This window comes from Pseudorca crassidens, chromosome 5 (genome assembly GCF_039906515.1).
Source record: "Pseudorca crassidens isolate mPseCra1 chromosome 5, mPseCra1.hap1, whole genome shotgun sequence".
Taxonomy (NCBI): Eukaryota; Metazoa; Chordata; class Mammalia; order Artiodactyla; family Delphinidae; genus Pseudorca; species Pseudorca crassidens.
Window position 1 is genome coordinate 32,417,235 of NC_090300.1, and position 21,136 is coordinate 32,438,370.

Here is a 21,136-nt window from a genome sequence, read left to right on the forward strand (position 1 = left end):
CAGCCTATAGCAAATGCTTTATCAGCGGTCTACCACTGTCCGTGAGGCTTGTGGGGCAAGGAGTGGGTTGGAGCTGGGGCTCCTGCCTGAACGTGGGGAGCTTAATGAGACAGACATTAGAAAGGGGCCCAGGACCCCTCAGCTAAAAGCCAGGAGAACTGGAGTTCAGAGGACAGAGAGCAACTACAGCAAAGGTCAGAGAAGGCTTTCCCAGAGGAGCCGAAATTCCCAGCAGGCCATGAAGGGACAGGCAGGATTTGGGTAGGTGGAGAAAAGAGAGGATGACGTTCAGGTGGGGGAACAGCAAATGCCAATGTGGGAAACCAGAAAGGAGCCCAGCAGAAGCAGAATGTCTGCAGGGGGGCAGCGGAAGAGGAGCTTAGCTTGTCAGAGCAGACAGCTGGGCCTCGAGTGGTCAAACAAGGCCCTTGATGGAGGCATGGGGCCCGAAAAGGAAGTTCTGCAAGTTTCACCTCACTGGCTGCCACACAGGGCCAGCCTGGTCCTTCCCGCTTGCCTCTACTCACGAAGTTCCACCACCTCTCATGCCTCCTAGGCTTACCCTCCCATCTGCCCTCATACATACCCAAAACTTGCCTTCCCCAAGAAGCCTTCTGTATGGGTTTGGGAGTCAGACTGGGCTTGAGCAAGTCACTTAACTTCAACAGACCTCCTCTTTATACTCACACCTGCTTATGTGTGAAATGGGAAAAGTATCTACCTCTGTGGCTATACTGAAATGAAATTCGATAAGGTATGTAGAGTGCCTAGTAGGTGTCTGACACACAGTGAGGCGGTTCTCAGTAAACATTTGTGGTATGAACGGATTCAAAGCCATGGAACCTGCAAACCTTCCTCCACTCTACAAAGAAAGGTCTTCTCTCCATGCTGTGAAACCCTAATCCCTTCTTTCCTCCCCACACCTGCTGGTGGAGGCTCCCCACTGGAACGCTTTCCCTTCTCTCAGCCTAACCCGATCCCACGTGGAGGCCCAGCTCGAGGCTCAGCTCAGCATCCTCAGGCCTGCCACCACATGGCCTCCTAAGGGTATACTAGCATTATTCACTATTCTCTCAGAGGGCAGATCTGGCCACCCGCTCCTTGGGGGCAGAGGACAGTCCACCTTCTCACCACAGCACCCAGGACAAAGCTGGGGACAGGCTGCATGCTGCGCAGGGGCTGCCACTCAAATATCTTCAAGGACCGGGAAGGTGACATACGTGAGAGACACAAGCATGGTGACGTACAGCAGGGTATGGCGGGGTGTGTGGCAAGCTGGAGAGCCTTGCTGGGTGCTGAGCGGTCGATCAAGCTGCACAGGGAAGAGGCTCTTTAGAGACAGTCCTAGATCCCTTGGTTGCCAGGTGACTGTAAGCCAGGTGGCTTCCCCCTCTCTGGACCACAGGGACATTGTCTGTCCAAAGAGGCCAATAAACTCTTTCAGGCAGTTCCTAAGCTGTGAAAAAGATCAAATGAGTTGGTGCTTCTGAGAACACTTTGAAAGCCTGAGGCCCTGTGGCGACCTGAGGGACCATGTTTAGAAGTCCTAACGTTTTCCCCAGACCAGGCCCCAAATCTCAGATGATCAGGAACAGGTGTATGGTTAGGGGAGCTTAAAAGGCCCCTGCTGCCCTGCTGGGAGCCGCCTCCTATCTCCCCAGGATCTCTGGCGGCCCTGGCTCCACAAGGGGGTGGTAATTGGGTCCCTCTGGAAAACAGCAGAGGCGGCTTAGGGCAGCTGGAGGCGGCAGAAACCCTATCCCCTCCAGAGCCCTGACATTCTCATCAGCTCCTTTCCCGCCCACCAGCCAGGGCTGCAGCTTCCTGGGGCCACCTGGCTTCCCGCCTGTCCCTGTCCCCACGGCTCCATGCTGCTCCCCTCCACTGCCCTGGCAGAGGCCAGCGACTGGAGATGCCCCATAGCTGTCTTCACTCCAAGGTCTAGCTCCATGCTGCTCCCCTCCACTGCCCTGGCAGAGGCCAGCGACTGGAGATGCCCCATAGCTGTCTTCACTCCAAGGTCTTGGTGGCAGCTGCCAAATAGCACAGTGACCTCCTCAACCCCAGTTCCAGCGTCACTCACCTCCTGAGGCGGGGGGACTGAGCCCCAACCTGTGGCCCAGCCTGACCCCAGACACTGAGGCCAGCTGTCGCCGGTCACCAGGAGCACAAGCTGCTCGTGAACAAGTATGCTCTTGGCTTTGCATCGAAGATGCTACTATGATAGTTACCAGGGCTCAAGCATCAGCTATTTGCCCAGCACTTTCAAAGTCCTTCCAACAGCTCCAAGAGGCAGTGTTATTGTACCCATTTTTCAGATGGGAAAACTTCAGCTCATAGAGATTAGGTAACTTGCCAAGGTGCAGAAATAAAATTCACCCCAAGTTCTGACAACAAGCTACATGCTTGTGCTATCAAAATGCCACATGTGTTCACTTCACAACCTTTTATTGAGCACCTACTCTTTGCCAATCTCAGAGCACAGAGAATATAAGGTTGCACAAAACAGACATGCTCCCTGCTTGCATGACACATAGAGTAAGAGGAGAAATAGACACTAAGGATCAAATCGGAGAAATATATAAGCATAAATAATGATAAATGCTGTAGGAGAACTGTGTGGGGATCAGTCCTGAATGATGAATCAGTGTTAACTAGGAGAAACCAGGGTGCTGAGTGGCAGGTGGGCGGAGGGAGTCTTCCAGATGCAGAGAACAGCATGAGCTGGGAAGGAGAAACACCAGGTGGCTGGAGTGCAGGTAGCCCAGGGAGAGCTCCTCAGAGGAGGCTGGGTGGTCGGCAGGGCCAGACCACTCTGGACTTTATAGGTAAAGGTAAGGATTTACTGCTGCCCCCAAGAATTCCCCCAACAAGTCATGGTGGGAGCAAGAGAATCTGGTTGGCATAATTCAAGACCCACCAGGGCTGCAGCGTGGGTATGGACTGTTCACACACACACACACACACACACACACACACACACACACACACACACGCCTCCTGCCCATCCAATCCAATCATCCTCCCTTCTAGAGTCAAGGCTCCTGTGGGCCAAGCTCATCATCAGACCCAATCCAGGACAGGGCCCTTGGCGCGTTCATCTCAGGTCAGGAGCCCAGCAAACTTCTCTGAGCAGAAGCGTCCTAAACGCCAAGCCCCACCTAGGTGGAGCCAAGACTATCACGTCCCAGCAAGGGAGTGCAGCAGGTCCCAAAGACACTGTGATTGAAAGCAGGCTCACTAGAGATTCACAAAGTGTGAAGCTGAAAACCCACAGTGTCAGCAAAGTAACAATCTTGGTTACTGGTTTACTTTTTTCCACAGACTGAAATAAATGTCTCTATCTTCTTCAAATCAATCAACTTTCATCACCATCCAACGTCTGTACTAAACGAGTGCTCATTATCCTATTCTTTTCACTTTTCTCTGTGTTTAAATCTTTCAGAAACTTTTTTTTAAGTTGGGGAGACTTGTATTACCTCTGTGGAGAGCAACTTGGCAATATCTGTCAAAATTACATGTGCATGAACCCTCTAATCTGGCAATTCCACTTCAAAGGCTATACTCACACACGCAAAATTAGATATATATTTTTTTGAAGGACCAGAGGAAGATGCCACTGCCTGCCGTATACACATCTGTTTCTAAATGCATAAAATAGCTCAAAAAGATATACAAGAAGCTGGTATTATTGGATGCCTGTGAAAAGGAACTGACTGGTTACGCAGTGGAGCGCGAAAGACTTGTGTACTTGTTAAATTTTGAACCGTGTGTCTATAATACCTGTTCAGTGAATTAGGATATATATGCACAATGGAATACTACTCAGAAATAAACAGGAGTGAACTATGGATTCACTCAACAACATGGATGAATCTACCAAATATTATGCTGTGTATACAGAAGCCAGATACAAAAGACCACACACAGTATAATTCCACTTATATGAAACTCCAGAAGGACAAATCTAATCTCTAGTGACAGAAAGAAAATCAGTGGTTTGCTGGGGCTGGGAGTGGGGTGGGGGATCGACTAAACGGGGACACAAAGGAACTTTTTAAGGTGATGTAAGTGTTCTATACCTTGACTGAGGTGTTCATTACATGGGTGTTTAAATGTGTCAAAATTCCTCAAAATATACATTTAAAATGGGTGCATTTTATTGTATGAAAATTATACCTCAGCGGAGTTGATTTTTCAAAGAGGAAAATACATGCACGTGGGGACTTCCCTGGTGGTCCAGTGGGTTAAGAATTGGTCTTGCAGTGCAGGGGATACCGGTTCGATCCTTGGTCGGGAAACTAAGATCCCACATGCCGCGGGGCAACTTAGCCCGCGTGCCACAACTAGAGAGCCCACGCGCTCTGGAGCCCGCGAGCCACAACTGGAGAGAAGCCCACACACCGCCACAAAGAGCCTGCCTGCTGCAACTAAAACCCGACGCAGCCAAAGATAAATAAACAAATATTTTTTAAAAAAAGAAAATACATGCGTGTGATATAAATAAATAAAGAGTTTTGAAAGCAACAAAAAGCTAATATTGAGAACCTAATGGTGAAAGCACTTCATAACAAGCCTGGGCACACCCAGAAAGGGGTTAGAAGAATAACTGCAAGAACCCCCGGTCCAATCTGCCTGCCCGCACTCAATTAGGCCCGAGTTAGACTTTCTTCTATCAGTCCAAACAATAATCTTGATAACCAAACACGGACAGAAGCGAATCTGTGAGTTGGCCCCCGCGGGTGACTGCTGTACGTCTGTCAGCAGGCGATCTCTGGCCCAGCAGCTTGAATCAGCAACTGCTCACAAGGGAGGGGTCACCCTTCCCCCCAAGTCACAGTTCCTCAGGCCTGGAAGGAATCTTAGCGGTTCTCCCATGGCAAGGTCCATGCAGGCATCACCACAAGAAGTGGCCCAATTATTCTGAGCAGATTCTTCCCCACTGCCCAAAGCCACATCCCACCTCTCACTGGCACTTGCTGTCCCCCCCAGAGCATGAAGAGCCTGAGCAAATGGCCAAGACAGAGTTCTGCTGTCCCTTCAATGGTCAGAACTGCTGAGGCCATCAGGACCCAAGACTCCACCAAGGGAAGCCAGGGAACAACCATAAGGACCATGGGCTCTGCCCAGAATCTGAGACCCAGGGCCAAAATGAGGGCAGCCACGGGCTGTCCCCAGAAGCCAAGATTCCCATCCCTTCCCTCCCATCCCATTCCTCTCCCCCTGTGAAAACATGTGTGTATTATTCCCACTAATAGAAATACATATATTTATACTTGTATATACATATGTATGTTTAATTTATATATGTATATATTATATATAAATATATTACTATATTTACTTTATACTAATTATTATGTATTTATACTTTAATGTGTTATATATATTAACCATGTATTTAACTCAAATATATGGTGTATAGATAGATACATATAGATATACCATCCCTGACCCATGAACATCCCTCTAGCTACTGCTTTCTCTCCCGACTTTTCATCTACTCACCTTAAGAAAATTATCTGGGGATTTCCCCAGTGGTCCAGTGGTTAGGACTCAGAGCTTTCACTGCCATGGCTCAGGCTCAATTCCTGGTCAGGGAACTAAGATCCCGCAAGCAGCGCAGCACAGCCACAAAAAAGAAAAAGAAAATTGTGCTCATTCTCTGCACTCCCTCATCTCCCTCAACTAACTGCAATCTAGCTGCTACACTGCTCTCTCACCCCCATGTCATAAAATAACAATATTTGTAAAAATGTTCATAGTGGGGCAATATAAACGTAGGGGATTCAGAGGTACAAACTATTATGTATAAAATAAGCTACAAGGATGTATTATTGTACAACACACAGAATATAACCAGTATTTTATAATAACTATAAGTGGAGTACAAATTTAAAAATTGTGCATCACTTTACTGTACACCTGTAACTTATATAGTAGTGTACATCAACTACACTTCAATTAAAATAATAATATAAATAAACATTAAAATAACAATAATTTTTAAATGTTCATATCAGCTTCACTGTGATATCTAAAAACTGTATACAGCTCAGGTTTCTAACAATAGGAGAATGGATAAAGTGTGTTATAGCCAAACAATGAAATACTACTCAGCAATAAAAATGAACAAACTACTGATACACATACCCGCAAAACATGAATGAATCTCAAGATCATTTTGCTGAATGAAAGAATAATTACCCAAAGGAATACACCTGGAAAGAATTTCTAGAACAGGCAAAACTAGTTCATGGGGGAAAACATCAAAAGAGTTGCCTCGGGGCTTCCCTGGTGGCGCAGTGGTTGAGAGTCCGCCTGCCGATGCAGGGGACACAGGTTCGTGCCCCGGTCCGGGAAGATCCCACATGCCGCAGAGCGGCTGGGCCCGTGAGCCATGGCTGCTGGGCCTGCGCGTCCAGAGCCTGTGCTCCGCAACGGGAGAGGCCACAACAGTGAGAGGCCCGCGTACCGCAAAAAAAAAAAAAAAAAAAAGAGTTGCCTCTTGGCAGGTACAGGAACTGACTGGGAAGGGGCAGGAGGGAACTTCCTGCAGAGATGATGATGCTCTATATGCTGATATGGATTTGCATTACACAGGTGTGCACATTAGTCAAAACTCATGGATGGTAGAGTTAATACTGGCTCATTTGTATCTAGGGGGGAAAAGAACCATAAATAAATATTTAACTCTAGCTAATAATATGCATGCTGAACTGTTTAGGGATGAAGTATACTGATGTCTGCAACTTATTTTGAAACATATCAAAATACAAGATGAATAGATGGATGACTAGAAGGATGGGTAATGGATAGATACAGAATAAAGCAAATATAGCAAAATGACAATTGTAGAATCTGGGTGGATAGGATGTATATGCATTATGTTTGAAGATTTTCATAATGAAGTGATGGGGGTAGGAGATCATTATCAATAACTTCCTAAAGGCTACATTAAATGGAACCAGAGAAAGCTGGGTTCAAATCCTAACAAAGCCATTTCCTACCTGTCTGATCTAGGACAAGACTTAAACTTGCCAAGTTTCAATATCGTAATGCATAAATAGAAGTTGATAAATAACGTCTGTGTCACACAGTTCTTGTGAGAATGATATGAGAGAACACACACAAAGGGCCTGGAAAGGTTCATTGTGACCTGAAGCTATTTAAAAAGAAGAGTCTTCCATTACAAACTCACAGAAACTCTAGATTTTAAAATAACTAATAAAAAAAGATCCATTTTTTTCAACTTCTTGCTCTCAAGAAAGAAAAATCCCTAGACACCAGAAATATAGAGGGAACTGAAAGCCAGAAGAGTAGCACATGAGAAAACATTGAAGAAGTCCTAGATAGGGGGCGGTGGGCTTACAGACTACAAAATATCTCTGAAGGTGGAGTGCTTCAGTTCTAACCTTCTTACAGGTACAAGAGACAGAGCTTTGAGATCACTCAAGTTAAATTAGGAGTTAGAACCCTACAGAAGGTCAGGACTTTTGAAGAGCTGCACCCTAAGCAAAAAGAAGGTTAGAAAATCTTCCCCACCAACCCAGAGACATAGCAATAAAGCTTGTCTCTTCCTGATCTCTCCACGTGATGGTTTAGAGTTGAACTTATACCACCCACATTGTACAGCAATCCCAAGTCAAAAAATTAACAAATAAATAAAAAATAGATCCCAAGCTGCTGATGCCTCCAGGGCACCTAGCAAAACCAAAATAAAACCTCTCTGTGGGGTCATTCCTACAACTCAGGCAGTACAGGATTCCCACTGGGAAGGAAGTCACCAGTGAAAATGGCAGACCATACAAAGAAAAGTTTACCATAAGCAAGTTTTCAGACACAACAAACAGGATAAATGGCATCCCAAGAGCTTCCGATAGACAAACATTCTGAAAGACTATAAAATAAGTATGTTTAAAATAATAAAAGAGAAAAAGATAACAGAAACCATAATGAAATACCAGGCATTTTTTTAAAGAACCAAACAAAACTTCTAGAAATGAAAAAATATAGTCATCAAAATTAAATTAAAAAAAAAAAACCTAAAATTTTAATGGATGAGTAAAATCTCTTTTCAGGAGCTGAAAAGAAAATTACTGAATTGGAAAATAGCTATGAGGAGATCACCCATAATATTGTACAGAGAGATAAAGCAACAGAAAGCATGAATGATAATTAAGGGAAAAAGAAAAGAGAATGAGAAGGTCCAACAAATTTGTAATGGGAAAGAATAAAAAGAATAGGGAAAATGTAATATTAAAAGATATAACAGGGACTTCCCTGGTGGTGCAGTGGTTAAGAATCTGCCTGCCAATGCAGGGGACATGGGTTCAATCCCTGGCCCGGGAAGACGCCACATGCTGCAGAGCAACTAAGCCCATGCGCCACAACTACTGAAGCCCACGCGCCTAGAGCCCGTGCTCTGCAACAAGAGAAGCCACCTCAATGAGAAGCCCATGCACCGCAACGAAGAGTAGCCCCTGCTCGCCACAACTAGAGAAAGCCCATGTGTAGCAACAAAGACCCAACGCAGCCAAAAACTTAAATAAATTTTTTTAAAAAAAGATGTAACAGCCAGGAATTCTCAAAATTGATGAAAAATATGAATCTTCATAAGGAAGAATCACTCCAGTCCCCAAGCAGAATATATAAAACTAATTCCACGCCTAGACATATCATATTAAAATTGCAAAACATCAAAGTAAAATCTTAAAAGCAACTAGAGAGACTAGACACATTACCTACAAAGGAACAATTAGGCTCACCTCAGACTTCTCAACAGACACCACAGATGCCAGAAAGTAATAGAATATTCCAAGTATCTCCCATGTACTGAGGAAAAATAACTGTCACCTTTGATGTTCTATATCCAATGATATTAACATTTAAGAGGGAAAATGAAATTCTTAAATTTCATCAAGACTTACTACACACAAACTTTTGGTGAAAGCACTATGAAACCATATGCTGGACTTCCCTGGTGGTACAGTGGTTAGAAATCCTCCTGCCAATGCAGAGAACATGGGTTCGAACCCTGGTCCAGGAGGATCCCACATGCCGCGGAGCAACTAAGCCTGTGCGCCACAACTACTGAGCCTGCGCTCCATAGCCCACGAGCCACAACTACTGAACCCACATGCCATAACTACTGAGGCCCGTGTGCTTAGAGCCCGTGCTCTGGAATAAAGAGAAGCCACCGCAATGAGAAGCCCGTGCACAGCAATGAAGAGTAGCCCCCGCTTGCCGGAATTAGGGAATGCCCACGCGCACCGACGAAGACCCAAGGCAGCCAAAAATAAATAAACGCATAAATAAATTTATTTTTTTAAAAAAGATAACTATATGCTTCAGGAAGAAGGAAATTAAACTCAAAAGGAAGAAATGGGTGAGCAAAGAAAATGTAAACATGTAAGTGACTCTAAACAAGCATTAACTGTAAAAATACACAGATAAGTGACAAAGCCTTAGCACATAAGTGCTTAACTAATGTTTATTGGTTGGTGATTCTTGATTGCATGCACCTCTTCTGAGACATAATTCTGCATATGTTTTGGGCACAAACTCAGAAGCACTTCAGCTTATGGCTGTCATATCCTATTCACTTCCTCATTCCAGGAATGTTTTATCCCTTCATAATTTAAGTGCAACTCTGTATTTATTATCTTTTTAATTTTTTCCATATTTTGTTGGTGAGGGAGGGAATTCCAGTTTGATTTCCGTATACCATTTTGAAACTCCACTCAATAAGTATTTATTGAACTGGAAAAACTATTCCCACCCCTCTGGTAGTTCACCCAACAAGAACAATCCTCACTGCCTGCCAAACTCCAGAGTAGTTAGATTCTTACCTGGCGACTCAGGGCTCCAAGTACAGATCTTTATCGACTTACAATGGGGTTACCTCCCAATAAACCCATCGTTAAGTTGAAATTTTCATAAGCCGAAAATGCATTTAATATACCTAATCTACCAAACATCACAGCTTAGCCTAGTCTACCTTAAACATACTCAGAAGACTTAAATTAGCCTACAGTTGGGCAAAATCATCTAACACAAAGCCTATTTTATAAAAAAGGGCTGAACATCTCATGTAATTTATTGAATACTGTACTGAAAGTGGAAACTAGAATGGTTGTAAGTGTATCAGCTGTTTAATCTCATGGTAGCTGGCTGGGAGCTACAGCTTGCTGCCACTGCCCAGCATCACAAGAGTATTGAATCACCAGGAAAAGATCAAAATTCAAAATTCAGTTTGTACTGAATCTGCATCACTTTCACACCATCATAAAGTCGAAAAATCAGAAGTCAGGGACCACCTGTATGTGTTCCGGCAGCCAAAACAACGCCTGTGAAGTCACACAGTGTCACTTCCGCCCTACCACACTGGCCAAGGTAGTCACACGAACACCCAGACGCAAGGGGAGGAGACATAGACCCTACCCCTTAAAGGGAGGAATGCCACAAAATTTGGAGGCCATATTCTAAAACCGTCACCTGCAGCTGGAACACAGCTGAAATTCAGGGCAACTAAAAGTGGGAAGTAAAGAACAAGTAACGACGGGATCTGTAAGTTACTGGGCACATAGTGTGTTCCAGACACTTCCATATTTCACTTAACCTTTACACAGAAACTGTGAGATAAACAGGACTGCTACTCCCCATCTTACAGAGGAGGAAGCTGCCCTCACAGGGTCAGCGTGAATGCCCAAGGCCGTACAGCTAAAGAGTGGCCAGATTCAAGTCCAGGGTAGCCACACCACAAGGCCATGCTTCTACCCACTCTGCTGTACTAATTCTCAAAGTGACTGAGCAGGGATAACGTACTCTAGTCCTCCCTCACTGAGGCTGCCTGTGAGGAATTTGAGCTTGGAGCCAGCCATCAGGGGAGGGAGGTGGCACCCCAGAGCAGGGGCTTCCTGTATAAACAGGAGGCGCATGGGAAGCGGCACTGTGGTGCAGGGACAATGGGCAGTGAGCAGGCAGGGCCTCCTGTCTCCGGTGGGCGCTCAGGGCTGCGGGCGGCCGGGCAGGAACAGCTGGGGCCCTGACTCCCTGACGCCTGGCCCAGGAGAGGAACTGCCCCTCTCATGGCTTTCCCAGGAGGAAGTTCCCCACTGATTCTCGGGAAGCCCTTCCCATCCCAGGCCTCGGCTGTGCCTAGACCTCCTCTTTCTTCTTCAGGAGCATGTTGTCTTTAGGGCTAATCTAGGATACAAGCCTCCTCTGAAGTCCCCGTGGCCTGGAGGCTTGGAGGGTGTGGGCAAGCCAGGCCAGGCTCAGATGCCAATCTAGGAGGCAGCCACCTCTGAAACATGCGCTAAGGAAAGCAATTAAAAAAAAAAAAAAAACTTGGAATATGGAAAGCAAAAAGACCTGACTCCACATCCCAGCTACAGTTCTAACAGCTGTGTGACCTTGGACAAGACACTTAACCTCTCTGAGCCACAGTTTCCTCACTTGTCAAGGGGTGGGGGAATAATATCTGCCTGAAAAGAGTTGTTTGAAGATTAAATGCGATAATTTGTGTAAAGTTACCAACACCTGTAAGAGCTGCATAAACAGTATCCATGAGTATTTAAAGCACATAAGAGGCCCCCTCCCCAACCTTTGTCCCACAACCAGTCTACTGTAGCATCTAAATTTTCACCATCAGAGAGACTGTGTCACCACTAAAATACCAATCACCCCATAAGGGGCAAGGCACCCCAGGCGTAGGAAGCCAGAGAAGGTGGGTTTGAGGGAGGGTCCTCACCAGGGTCTTCCCAAGGCTCCCATTACACCACACACTCTTTGTCACCCCCACTTCTCTGTCTACTCCCGCTCAGTCATTTTACTGGCTCCCCAACTCTACCCATCTCTTTTCTTTAACGCCCTTCTCTCTCTCTCTCAATCTCTCTCTCTCAATCTCTCTCTCTCCACACCCTCCTTGGGTGAATTCATCCTGTCCCATCTATAGGTTAGTGACTCCCAAACCTCTCTCAGGAGGCCAGATTCGCACATCCAACTGCCTCCCCGACACCTCCACCTGAACGCCCGTCGGGCACCTCAAATGCAGCGTGTGCCTCACAGATAATCATCTCATCCACCTGTGGGCCCTTCCGGCCACCCTCCTGCTCCTTCCTTGGTGCAGGCCCATCACCCCTCACCTGTGTGCTTCACCCTTCGCACCTCTGGCCATCCTCCACACTGCAGCCAGGATCAGCTTTCTAACATGCAAACCTTCCCTTTCACTCCCATTTGACAGCCAAACGGCCTCAGGATAAAGTCCAAGTCCCTCAGGGAGGCATCCTTGGCCCTCAGTGATGTGACTTTGTCAACCTGTGCGGCTTCATGGCCCACTATCCGCCACCCCTCCCCCACACTGGACACTGCCAAACCCAGACACTGGTGGTCCCCTGAGAGTACCATTGCCTCCCTCAGCTCTGGCCTTTACACACATGCTTATTCTTACTGGAATGCCTTCTCTACATCTCCCCTCAAGACTTAGCCCCAGCGAGAAGACTTCCTCCACCTCCCCCCATCACCGTACTTATCATATTATATTGCATTTGTCTGTTTACCTACTCAACTCACCACTAAACTGCACTTCCCCAAGGTCAAGAACAAGGCCTTCCTCCCCAGATCCCCAGGCCCAGCACAGGGCCAGTATAGACGCAGTGTCTGGATGTGTTCATCTGAATGCAAGAAGAATGAATGACAAATTCTGCCAACCAGGGAGTGCCACCTAAAGGTAGTCCTTGGGGGGGCAGTCAGTCGCAAGCAAACCCACATATGCAATAGAAGCTTGCTCCTCCCTGATGGCTCATGTAATTTAAAGTTTGCAAACAATTCTGCCCCACAGTCCCAGAAGTCAAAGAAAATCTGGTGGGATCTTAACAGAAATGCCCTTCCCAGACCTGAAAAATGGAGAAAGCAGACTGCCATATGTAATAGGCATTCTATACGGACAGTTTTTTTAAGACACAAACTGGAGAGAAAAGGGGTGGGGTGGGGCACTGTGTGGGTGCGGGGGTGTGCGCGGGCACGCACACACACACCAGTGAGGACACAGGTGAACAACTATGTGTAATGTGTGGACACACAAAGTGCAGAATGTTTGTGGAACTGTGAGGGCACACACTCAGCCTCTGTGATTTGTTCTCGATTCATACACTCTTCGGATGAAGGAAGGACCACCCCGTGACATATAAATAATGTCCCAGAACCTGTGGGCACCCGTTTCTCACAGAAAATTAGAGCCAAGGCAGTCCTGGCTGTCCCGAACGAAACGCCAGCCTCCCCACACAGGTGTTCCCTCCATCTGGACTTTACCTTGTCTCCAGGGTCGTCCCTACCTAGAGAATGTCTTAGCTACGCCTTCTTGCGGCCACAGGAAGCTGCAGTCGGTCCCGCCGTCTCGGGGCGTATCTTTTATTCCTTTCCCGGGACGGGGCCTCCGAGGCAGGGCTTAGCAGAAGCGGGAGGTGGCGAGGCCAGCGTCTCTGAGGACGTCAAAGAGACATGAAGATGGCGAGGCGGCCTCAGTGCAGGACCCCGGCCGACCCCGCCTCCCTGGGCGAGTGCGTCTGCGCTGAGAGCCGAGGGCCACGTACCACGCCTGGGCGGAGGCCCGGCGCCGGGGGCTCGGGTGCGCTCCCCAGGGGCTTCCTGCACCGCCGCGGGGTAGGATAACACAGTACGGCCTGGCACGGCTCTGAGCCCCACAGCCGGCTGCCGCTTCCGGCGCTACAAAGCGAGGAAGCCCCCCACGTCGGGCCAGCCTGACTTCCGACTTCCGGCCCGTTGGACGCACCGTGCACCGTCAACGTCCTGCACCCAAGACACGCGGCGGGCCTGGCACACCCGGAAGCTGCCCTTTCTTTCCTCCACTTGAGCGTCTGACAATACCGCCGGCAGCCTTTGCCTTCGAGCCCTCCGGGACCCTCTCCCATCCTGAATTCCCCTCCTCTTCACCCTGGCACCTCACTATCCGAGAACATAACACGTGCGGACCCCTAACTCTTGTCCTAGAGTTCCTCCCATTCCCAGTTTCTACCTCTCACAGAACTATAATGAAACACTGGAATGATTCATACTAAACTGTCAGTGACTAATAACATTTGCATGCCTCTTTTCCCAGACTGAATCTGCGCCTAAGAGAAAGAAGCACTAAATGTGGAGTCTCAGACATTCGTTCAATGAACATTTTCTGCACTACAGATACGTCAGGCACTAAGAATACAAAGATGATGAGAAAACAGCCACTGTTCTCAGGAGGTTCACAGTCTAGGAGAAGGAGATAAACAAATTAACAAATAATTTACAGCAGAGGGTAAGAATTGCTGAGATAGAAGAAAGCACAGACAACGTGCCGTAGGACCCCAAACACCCAGCCCAGCCTGCTGATGTATCAATAGATTATTGGGCCAGGGAATACCTCCAAGAGGAGATGATCCTTGAGTAGACTTAAAGGATGACCAGCAAGCAACTGAGAAGACACTGATAGGTAAGTCAACTTTACCAAGGCCCACATGACCAAGGATGCACCCCGAGTTTGGGGTGAGAGGAGGGGTGGACAGGAACACAGAGCACCCAAAACACAGACATGCCGAGAAGGCCATACAGCCTGCTGAAGGCAGGAGGCCCTCCTTCTGGCATACCGTAAACACTTCAGAAAACTTTGTTGAATTACAACTAACGCTTGCTGATCTGTTGTGGATCGAGTGTGTGTTGTTTTTCTTCCCAATCAGACTGAAGAGAACTCTTCATGGGTAGAAACTAGGTCTTTTCTTATGTCTACCATAACACTTGGCACATACCTTGGCATCTGACAGGTACAAAGGTGAAAGCACTCCTTGATTAAGGCAGTAACATGCTGTCCTCTGGCCCATGCAATGGCATGGCGGGGGGCGGGGGGTGGGGGTGAGAAGGGCAGCTCAGCCTCTCCTGGGGGACGAGACCTTTACCTGCCAGGCCTTCCCAGATTACCCAGCCAGAAATCTCTCCTCTCTTCCTCTTGCCTCCTATGGCACCTGCATCTTGGGCTGGGGAGATGTGTACAGGCTGTGTACTTGTCACCTGGGGCTCCCTGTGAGCAGAAATCACACATTGCTCCTCACTGCATCCCCACACCTGGAACAGCCAATGCACAGAAAAGGGGTTCAACACCTGTGTGAAGAAACAAATTATGTGATTGGGGAGTTTGTGAATTTGTTCATTCATTCTTTTCTTCCTTTCTTCTTTTGGGTGGAAGACACTCCTAATATCTTTCAGGACCCACAAAATCAGCTATTTCCTAAATGACCACTTACAGCCCCATTGTCACTGTCTTTAAACATAAGAAAAATCCATCATTCATCCTGCCTATCCTTCACAGACATTACCTCCGGGCAATCAAATGGTTGATAAGGAGGAGTTTCTCTTTATGGAAGAATCTCGTTAATTATTGAAGAAGGAATGACAGGATTAGAATAAAACCATTTTGCTAATGAACCCTAATGAATAATGGCTCTGGACAGTGATAATCAATGGCTGCTAAAATCCAAAAGAGGAAAAACTAAACATTAGTGTGTCCTGATTGAACTATGCAACACTATTGGTAAAGTGTTCTTGCCAAAATATCAAACCTGATCTAACCAAGCCTCTAGATCTACCAGCACACAGGAAATACAGAGGACAGAGGAGCATGTTAAAGGATGCCATCAGCAAAATCCAGGCTGTGAGAAGCCTTGTCCTAGAGGATGAGTGGCCCACTATCTTACAGATATAATGCAAGAAGGGAAAAAAAGAGGAGCAATATTTATAGGTTAAGAGACTTAAGAGACATCTAAACCAAATGTAATATATGGATCTTGTTTGGATCGTGGCTCAAACCAACTGTAAAGTCCTTTTGAGATTATTGAGAAATTTTCAACATTAACTGTGTATTTGATATACCAAAAAATAATCACCCTCAGGCTTCCCTGGTGGTGCAGTGGTTAAGAATCTGCCTGCCAGGACAGGAATAAAGACGCAGATGTACAGAATGGACTTGAGGACACGGGGAGGGGGAAGAATAAGCTGGGACGAAGTGAAAGAGTGGCATGGACATACATACACTACCAAACGTAAAACAGATAGCTAGTGGGAAGCAGCCGCATAGCACAGGGAGATCATCTCAGTGCTTTGTGACCACCTAGAGGGGTGGGATAGGGAGGGTGAGAGGGAGATGCAAGAGGGAGGAGATATGGGGATATAGGTATATGTATAACTGATTCACTTTGCTATAAAGCAGAAACTAACACACCATTGTAAAGCAATTATACTCCAATAAAGATGTTTTAAAAAAAAAAAGAATCCGCCTGCCAATGCAGGGGACATGGGTTTGATCCCTGGTCCGGGAAGATCCCACATGCCGTGGAGCAACTAAGCCCGTGCGCCACAACTACTGAACCTGCACTCTAGAGCCCGCGAGCCACAACTACTGAAGCCCATGTGCCTAGAGCCCATGCTCTGCAACGAGAGAAGCCACTGCAATGAGAAGCCCGCGCACCACGATGAAGAATAACCTCCGCTCGCCACAACTAGAGAAAGCCCGTGCACAGCAACAAAGACCCAACGCAGACAAAAATAAATAAAATAAATAAATAACTTTTTTAAATCACCCTCAATTTTTAGATATGATGATGGTATTGTAGCTATGTTTTTTAAGTGCTTATATTTTAGGAATATGAACTGACATATATACAAATGAAGTAATAGATATGATGCCTGGAATTGACTTCAGAAGAATCTGGTGGGGAAAGGGTGAAGAAATGGGTGGGGATATAGAGGAAACCAGATGGAGGTTCATTGTACTATTCTCTCTCTTAGTTTATAGGCCTGAAATGTGCCACAATAACAGGCTAAAAACAAAGGGATCAAAGACATTATTATTGTTGGTATTATTATCATCATCATCATCACCACTGGGATTTTTTAGTGCTTCCTCTGTACCAGACCCAGTGCTAAATACTTTTCACACAGTATCTTATTTAGTCCTCTCCAGAATTCTGTAACCTAGATACTATTATCACTGTTTGCAGATGTAGGAACTGAGGCACAGAGAGGCTGGATAACGGCCCAAAGTCACACAGCAAGTAGATCAAAGAGCCAGGATTTAAGTATAGATCTATTGAAATTCAAGCCCACGTTCTCTCCCACTCTACCATCTCACTCACTGATACTGACTTCCCAGGACACAGGGATCACTCTCTCTGTTTGACAGATGAAGAAGCTGAGGCTGTGTTCAACAATAACTAGTAAAGTTGAAGATATCTGAATCCTTTGATACAGCAGTCTCACTTCTTGGTAAACTGTAGCACATGTGCACTAGCAGACATATACAGGAACGTCCATAGCAGGCCAGTTGGTAACCTTAAAGAATAGGAAATAACCCAACATCCCTCAACAGGAACATGAATAAATAAACCGTGCTGTGTCCATACAATGGAATGGTGCAACCAAGTGAAAATGAATGGAGTTTGTCTTTGTGTATCAACCAGGAGCTTTTCTCAAACATAAGGTTGAATGAAAAAGCAAGCACATGTCTTTCTGCCACAGCAGGATACCATTTATATAAAGTTATGAAACACAAAGCAGTACTAAGTATTGCCTAGGAATGGATACCTGTCACACAAGTATTAAAACACCTATGGGAATATTTACCATGGTAATCACCTCAGGTGAGAGGGACAGAGAGGGATCAAGGAAGGATACAGAGGGGTCCTCGACTATATCTGCAAGATTTATTTCATAAAAAGAAATATGTGTGTTAGTGAGACTGTGGAGAAACAGGAATCCCATACACTTTTGGTGGGAGTGTACACTGCTTCAGTCTATAAGGAGGGTGATTTGGTAACATCTATCAAAGTTACAAATGCATATACCCTTTGACCCACCTCTATACTTCTAGAAATTTTTGTACAGATATATGCACACACCTACAAAATTAGGTGTATACAAGATTTTACATTACAGTATTAGTTATAAAAGCAAAGGATTGGAAACAAGCTAATGCTATGCAGCTCTAAAAAGTGAAGGCATTGATATGGAAAGATTTCTAAGGTGCAGAACACTGTGCATTAGATGCTGCCATGTGCAAAAAGTGAGGGAGGGCAGGGAAACATATGTGGTACGCTTGCATATGCATAAAATATGTCCAGGAGGATATAGAAGAGACTAGGGTCTCTGGCTGCCTGTGAGAAGGGTGACTTGGGGACAGAAGTGGGAGACTTTTCATTGTAAGCCTTCTGTATATTTTTTTAAACACCTTTATTGGAGTATAATCACTTTACAATGGTGTGTTAGTTTCTGCTTTATGTCGAAGTGAATCAGCTATACAAAAATATGGAACGCTTCACGAATTTGCGTGTCATCCTTGCGCAGGGGCCATGCTAATCTCCTCTGTATCGTTCCAATTTTAGTGAATGTGCTGCCGAAGCGAGCACCTTCTATATTTTTTAAAATTTTGGTATACGCAAGTATATTGCCTGTTCAAAGAATGACAAAATGTTAAAACTCTGAAGCTCAGGAAGGTTCCATGATCTCCAAGGCTGATGTAAGAACTGGGACAGAGGTCTGTGTTAACCACTCCCCCACGGTGCCTCCCAGACTGTGGTGGGTGTGCATCGGTGACAGTACCGGGCACCAGCACCTCCATTCCACCTGCACTACCTCTGTGGCCTAGAGCAGGCCTCGTATATTTCTGGACCTGAGTTCCCATCATCCACGTGAGGGGGTCCTTCCTGTTCAGACGTGCTACTAGTTCCCATTCCTCAGAAGTGCTGCCTCCGAGCAAAAGGCTAGGGCCAGGAGGTACCTGGAACAGAACACACAGGAATCCTGGAAAGGATTCCCACCCAAAGCTCCAAAATCCTGACCACAGTTTCCCCCAACAAAAGCCTGCTTGTACCACCACAGCAGCCTGCCAGCAATTACCCCCAATTACAAACCCAGAGTCCAGCAAGGCCTCAATTAGTCTGAAAAGGAGCCTGAGGAGGGGCCCGGTACGCAGTATAGTGCCCACGTATTGTCTCCACCCACAGGGTAGCACACTCCTCTCAGTGAAGCCCAGGGCCTTGGATACCTGGGAACCATGTCCTCAGGATATGGTCCTGAGGAGAAGGCTGTTGGCTCTCCTTCCCAGAGTGACCATTCCCTGCAAGGCTCAGTCAAGTGCTATGTCCTGAAATGCAGCTCTCTCCCTGCACACACCACACACACCCTTCCCACTTACCACTTTCCCAGGCAAGGTGTGACATTTCCAGGCTATCATCCCCATCAACCCCAGATGAAAGCATCCCTGGGCGAACCTGCAGAGAGAGGGATGCCCCAGGCTGATGCCTTTAAATCACCACTGTTATGGACTTGGCTCACCGTGTTGCGAGGAGGACCAAATGCTCACCTCTTCTCAGGGAAGGATGGTCTCTGAATTCTTCTCAGAAGCATCCAAAAGCAGACTTGTCCCTAATCTTCTTTGCAGGCCTAATCTTCTCTGCAGGTCTAATCTTCTCCTGCAAATTCCCTGAGAGGAACACCGTCAGGTTGCAGAGGCCTGGGTTTGGCAAGCTTTGAGGTTTTCATGAATTGGCCCCCATGCCCATCTTCTTCACAGTGGGTGCGCATGGCTGTGACAAAGACTGTGTGCATATGTGTGTGTACAGAGATCTCAAGTGGGTGTGACCATGTATGCGGGGAGGACCAGAGGTTATAGGAAATGGGCCTCATAAATAATAGCTTAGATTTGGTCAGATGGAAGGAAGGAGTTCCTGACCTGGAAGCAACAGAGGCACACACTCAGAGGTGAAACTCGGGGTTCCAAAGTCAAACTGCCACTTAGTGGCTGGGGGCCTTCAGCAAGTTACTTAACGTCTGTGAGCCTCAGTTTCTTTATCTATCAAATGGGAATAGCACCAACCCCTCAGCTTACCACTGGACCACCAGGGAATTCAGTTGTCATAAAAAAGAAATGAGAGGGCTTCCCTGGTGGCGCAGTGGTTGAGAGTCCGCCTGCCGATGCAGGGGACACGGGTTCATGTCCTGGTCCGGGAAGATCCCACATGCCGCGGAGCGGCTGGGCCCGTGAGCCATGGCCGTTGAGCCCGCGCCTCCGAAGCCTGTGCTCCGCGACGGGAGAGGCCACAGGAGTGAGAGGCCCGCGTACTGCAAAAAAAAAAAAAAAAAATTGAAATGAGACACAGCTTTGGGAAAGGTCCCTAGTGTTCTCCTTACTTGCTGCAAGTAATAAATCCTTCCTTCTCTTGAAAAAAAAAAATGAAATGAGAAAATGCATGTAAAATCCCTGGTTCAAAATAAGCATTTAATAAAGGATAGCTATCTTAACCCTTTATAATGATGACAATAATAATAATAGCTGGAGGTCCACAGCGGTCTTTAGAGAATGCTTTCTAGAAGGAAAAGGCCTGTTACAGCATGTCTGTCTGTCTGTATAACACTGTAATTTGTTCTTCCACTTTGGAAAACTGGCAATTTCTACTAAAACTAAACAGATGCCTACTCTCCTACGTAGTCATTCACGAGTAATGAAATGCCCTTCACAAAAAGACATGTAGAAAACGTTGACAGTAGCTTTATTTATGATATCCCAAAACCGGAAACAACACAAATGTCCATCACTAGGTGAATGGATAAGCAAATTGTGGAATATTACACGGCAATAATATCTGATACATGCAACAAGATGCATGGATATCAAAAACATATTACGCAGAAGGAACCACAGTAAAAAGAGTACATGTGGTATGCCCCATTTATATGAAGCTCAAAGCACGCCAAGTTCATCTATGGTGACAGAAATCAGAATACCTGTTACCTTTGGGAGTAAGTATGGATGAGGAAATGATAGGAGGGAACCTTCTGACGTGACAGAAACGTTAAAGCTCTGTATCTTGATCAGAGTGGTGGTTACATGCTATATTATATGTAAAAATACATCAAGCTGTACACTTGAGGTACATATCGTTTACCATATGTAAGTTAAACGGCACACACACATACACACACCATTTTGGCGTGATGGAAATCTTCTTCGGAAGCCCAGTAATAGGGAACATAAAACTCAGCCCTTCTCCCTTCCTCTGGACTTCATCTAAGCTAGGCATCTAAAACTGCCCTC

General features: G+C 46.3%; 1 non-coding gene across 1 annotated transcript; it reads right to left on the minus strand.

The window, feature by feature from the left end:
* Positions 1–18,342: 18,342 nt before the first annotated feature.
* LOC137225647 (U6 spliceosomal RNA) lies at positions 18,343–18,449 on the minus strand. The gene has a single exon (XR_010943953.1). It is a non-coding gene; the product is annotated as a U6 spliceosomal RNA (small nuclear RNA).
* Between the last annotated feature and the right edge of the window lie 2,687 nt (positions 18,450–21,136).